Source organism: Cupressus sempervirens, chromosome 2, assembly GCF_028749045.1.
Source record: "Cupressus sempervirens isolate cs-2001-9-10 chromosome 2, ASM2874904v1, whole genome shotgun sequence".
Classification (NCBI taxonomy): Eukaryota; Viridiplantae; Streptophyta; class Pinopsida; order Cupressales; family Cupressaceae; genus Cupressus; species Cupressus sempervirens.
In genome coordinates, this window is record NC_143119.1 from 559,407,412 (window position 1) to 559,412,907 (window position 5,496).

Here is a 5,496-nt window from a genome sequence, read left to right on the forward strand (position 1 = left end):
TCGGCTCGGCAATACGTGAACTGAAACTTGTGCGTGATCCAAAAGCGGGTAACTTTTTTTTTTTTTTTTTTTGTAATGCCCAAAATTTAGCGCTTTTTGCTGTACAGGGCCTCTCATGATTTTTGTTTTTTTTTTTTTTTTCCCCTCGTCGACCCACTCTGGCGACCCAGTCGGGTCGCCCGAGGCTGGGGCGACGGAGATGGGTTGACCTAGTCGGGTGACCCAAGTTGGGTCGACCCAGGCGTGCGATCCTGGCTGGGGACAGCAAGTCGATTCTATAAGTTTGCTTTCCAATTTTGCTAGCCAGGTCGGCTCACCAAGTCATCTAACCATGTGGTCTTTGCCAAATCAAGAATTGACTCTTTAAGTCCACTCACAGCTCGTCAAGCCGGCTCACTAAGATGACTTACCATCTCGCCTCACCAGGTTGCCCCACCAGGTTGCCTCTTCTTTAAGACCACTCACCATGTCGGCACCCCAAGTCACCTCACCGAGTCGACTATTCAGGTTGCCTCACCAAGTCAACCCCTTAAGTTCGCTCACCAAGTCAGCTCCCTAAGTCAGCTCACCAAGTCGAATCACCTAGTCGTTTTACCACCTTGCCCCAGCAGGTGTGCTCGCCAAGTCACCCCGCCGAGTTGCTTCTCTAAGCCCACTCACCATGTCAGCTCACCAAGTCAATTTTTCAAGTATGTTGCCAAGTCAACTCTTTAAGTTCGCTCACCAGGTCAGCCCGCCCAAGTCGCCTCTTTAAGTTCGTTCGCCAGGTCGGCCCGCCCAAGTCGCATCAACGGGCTAACTCGCCGAGTCACCTCACGAAGTTGACTCTTTAAGTGCACTCACCAAGTTAGCTCACCAAGTCGACTCACCATCTCGCCTCGATAAGTTGGCTTGCCGAGTTACCCCACCAAGTCGTTGCCTCTTTAAGCCCGCTCACCGTGTCAGCTCGTCAGGTCGGCTCACCAAGTCGACTAATCAAGTAGGCCCACCAAGTTGCCTTAAGGATAGCTCCTCACCATGAGTCGCCTCACCATGTTGACTCAATGAGTCGCCTCACCATGTTGACTCTTTGAGCCCGCTCGCTGGGTCGCCTCACCAAGTCGACTCGAGTACGTTGCCAAGTCGACTCTTTAAGTTTGCTCGCTAGGTCGACTTGCCAAGTCAGCTCACCATGTCATCTCAACGAACCAACTCGCTGAGTTGCCTCACCACGTCGGCTCTCTAATACCACTTGCCAAGTCACGCCACCAACTCGCCCCGTTAGGCCCACTCACCACATCGTCCCGTTAGGCCCACTCTCACCAAGTGGACTCTTTAAGTCTGCTCATAAAGTCGAGCCACCAAGTACTCTCACCAAGTCGACTCTTTAAGTCCTTTCATCGAGTCACCCAACCAAGTACTCTCACTAAGTCAACTCTTTAGGTCCGTTCATCAAGTCACCCTGCAAAGTTGACCCTCTAAGTTCGTTCATTGAGTCACCCGACCAAGTCGACTGTTTAAGTCCTTTCATCAAGTCACCCCGCCAAGCCGACTCTTTAAGTCCGTTCATCAAGTCACCAGAACAACTACTCTCACCAAGTCGACTCTGTAAGTCCGTTCATCAAGTCGTCCCACCAAGTACTCCCACCAAGTCGACTCTTTAAGTTCGTTCATCAGTTCACCCCGCCAAGTACTCTCACCAAGTCAACTCTTTAGGTCCGTTCATCAAGTCGACCCTTTAAGTTCGTTCATCAAGTCGCCCCGCCGAGTTGCTTCTCTAAGCCCACTCACCATGTCAGCTCACCAAGTCAGTTGTTCAAGTACGTTGCCAAGTCAACTCTTTAAGTTTGCTTGCCAAGTCAGCCTGCCCAAGTCGCCTCTTTAAGTTCATTCGTCAGGTCGGCCCGCCCAAGTCGCATCAGCGGGCTAACTCGCCAAGTCACCTCACGAAGTTGACTCTTTAAGTGCGCTCACCAAGTTAGCTCACCAAGTCGACTCACCATCTCGCCTCGATAAGTTGGCTTGCCGAGTTACCCCACCAAGTCGTCGCCTCTTTAAGCCCGCTCACCGTGTCAGCTCGTCAGGTCGGCTCACCAAGTCAACTAATCAAGAATGCCCACCAAGTCGCCTCAAGGATAGCTCCTCACCATGAGTCGCCTCACCATGTTGACTCAATCAGTCGCCTCACCATGTTGACTCTTTGAACCTGCTCACCGGGTCGCCTCACCAAGTCGACTCGAGTATGTTTCCAAGTCGACTCTTTAAGTTCGCTCGCCGGGTCGACTCGCCAAGTCAGCTCACCATGTAATCTCAACGAACAAACTCGCTGAGTCGCCTCACCACGTTGGCTCTCTAATACCACTCGCCAAGTCGCCCCACCAACTCGCCCCGTTAGGCCCACTCACCACATCGCCCTGTTAGGCCCACTCTCACCAAGTGGACTCTTTAAGTCTACTCATAAATTCGAGCCACCAAGTACTCTCACCAAGTCGACTCTTTAAGTCCTTTCATCGAGTCACCCCACCAAGTACTCTCACCAAGTCAACTCTTTAGGTCCGTTCATAGAGTCACCCCACCAAGTCGACCCTTCAAGTGCGTTCATCAAGTCACCCCACCAAGTCGACTCTTTAAGTTCATTCATCAAGTCACCCCGCCAGGTCAGCCCACAAATTACTCTCACCAAGTCGACTCTTTAAGTTTGTTCATCAAGTCACCCTGCCAAGTCGGCCCACCGAGTGGACTCTTTAAGTTCGTTCATGAAGTCACTCTGCCAAGTCGGCCCACCAGGTTGACTCTTTAAGTTCGTTCATCAAGTCACCCCGCCAGGTCAGCCCACCAACTACTCTCACCAAGTCGACTCTTTAAGTTTGCTCACCAAGTCACCCCGCCAGGTCGGCCCACTAAGTACTCTCACCAGGTTGACTCTTTAGGTTTGTTCATCAGGTCACCCCACCGAGTACTCTCACCAAGTCGACTCTTTAAGTTCGTTCATCAAGTCGCCCCGCCAGGTCAGCCCACCAAGTACTCTCACCAAGTTGACCCTTTAAGTTCGGTCATCAACTCACCCCGCCAGGTCGGCCCACCAAGTACTCTCACAAAGTTGACTCTTTAGGTTCGTTCATCAATTCATCCTGCCAGCTCGGCCCACCAAGTTCTCTCACCAGGTCGACTCTTTAAGTTCATTCATCAAGTCACCCCGCCAGTTTGACCCACCAAGTACTCTCACAAAGTTGACTCTCTAAGTTCGTTCATCAAGTCACCCTGCCAGGTCAGCCCACCAAGTACTCTCACCAAGTCACCCCGCTAGTTCGACCCACCAAGTCGACCCTTTAAGTTCGTTCATCAAGTCACCCGGCCAAGTCGGCCCACCAAGTCGACTCTTTAAGTCCGTTCATCAAGTCACGTGACCAGGTCAGCCCATCGAGTACTCTCACCAAGTCGACTCTTTAAGTTTGTTCATCAAGTCACCCGACCAGGTCAGCCCACCAAGTACTCTCACCAAGTCGACTCTCTAAGTCCGTTCATCAAGTCACCCCACCAGGTCGGCCCACGAAGTTGAATCTTTAAGTCCGTTCATCAAGTCACCCCACCAAGTACTCTAACCAAGTCGATTCTTCAAGTGCGTTCATCAAGTCACCTGACCAACTACTCTCACCAAGTTGACTCTTTAACTATGTTCATCAAGTCACCCCACCAAGCACTCTCACCACATCAACTCTTTAGGTCTGTTCATAAAGTCACCCCACCAAGTCGACCCTTCAAGTGCATTCATCAAGTCACCCCACCAAGTACTCTCACCAATTTCACTCTTTAAGTCTTTTCATCAAGTCACCACACCAAGTACTCTCACCAAGTCAACTCTTTAGGACCGTTCATCAAGTCACCTCGCCAAGTCAACCCTTGAAGTCCGTTCATCAAGTCACCCCACAAAGTACTCCCACCAAGTCGACTCTTTAAGTCAGTTCACGAAGTCACCCAACCAGGTCGACCCACCAAGGAACCTCACCAAGTTGACTCTCTAAGTCTGTTCATCAGGTCACCCCACCGAGTACTCTCACCAAGTCAACTCTTTAGGTCTTTTCATCAAGTCAGCCTGCAAAGTCGACCCTCTAAGTTCGTTCATCGAGTCACCCGACCAAGTCGACTGTTTAAGTCCTTTCATAAAGTCACCCCGCCAAGCCGACTCTTTAGGTCCGTTCATCAAGTCACCAGAACAACTACTCTCTCCAAGTCGACTCTATAAGTCCGTTCATCAAGTTGGCCCACCAATTACTCCCACCAAATCGACTCTTTAAGTCCGTTCATCAGTTCACCCCGCCAAGTACTCTCACCAAGTCAACTCTTTAGGTCCATTCATCAAGTCACCCCGCCAAGTCGACCCTTTAAGTTCGTTCATCAAGTCGCCCCGCCGAGTTGCTTCTCTAAGCCCACTCACCATGTCAACTCATCAAGTAGGCCCACCAAGTCACCTCAAGGATAGCTCCTCACCATGAGTCGCCTCACCATGTTGACTCAATGAGTTGCCTCACCATGTTGACTCTTTGAGCCTGCTCGCCGGGTCGCCTCACCAAGTCGACTCGAGTACGTTGCCAAGTCGACTCTTTAAGTTCGCTCACCGGGTCGACTTGCCAAGTCAGCTCACCATGTCATCTCAACGAACCAACTCGCCGAGTCGCCTCACCACGTTGGCTCTCTAATACCACTCGCCAAGTCGCCCCACCAACTCGCCCTGTTAGGCCCACTCACCACATCGCCCTGTTAGGCCCACTCTCACCAAGTGGACTCTTTAAGTCTGCTCATAAAGTCGAGCCACCAAGTACTCTCACCAAGTCGACTCTTTAAGTTTGTTCATCAAGTCACCCGGCCAGATCGGCCCACCAAGTACTCTCACCAAGTTGACTCTCTAAGTCCGTTCATCAAGTCACCCCGCCAGGTCAGCCCACCAAGTCGAATCTTTAAGTTTGTTCATGAAGTCACCCCACCAAGTACTCTAACCAAGTCGACTCTCTAAGTCTGTTCATCAAGTCACCTGACCAACTACTCTCACCAAGTTGACTCTTTAACTATGTTCATCAAGTCACCCCACCAAGCACTCTCACCACGTCAACTCTTTCGGTCCGTTCATAAAGTCACCCCACCAAGTCGACCCTTCAAGTGCGTTCATCAAGTCACCCCACCAAGTACTCTCACCAATTAACCTCTTTAAGTCTTTTCATCAAGTCACCACACCAAGTACTCTCACCAAGTCAAATCTTTAGGACCGTTCATCAAGTCACCTCGCCAAGTCGACCCTTGAAGTCCATTCATCAAGTCACCCCACCAAGTACTCCCACCAAGTTGACTCTTTAAGTCAGTTCACGAAGTCACCCAACCAGGTCGGCCCACCAAGGACTCTCACCAAGTCGACTCTCTAAGTCTGTTCATCAGGTCACCCCACCGAGTACTCTCACCAAGTCAACTCTTTAGGTCAATTCATCAAGTCACCCCGCAAAGTCGACCCTCTAAGTTCGTTCATCA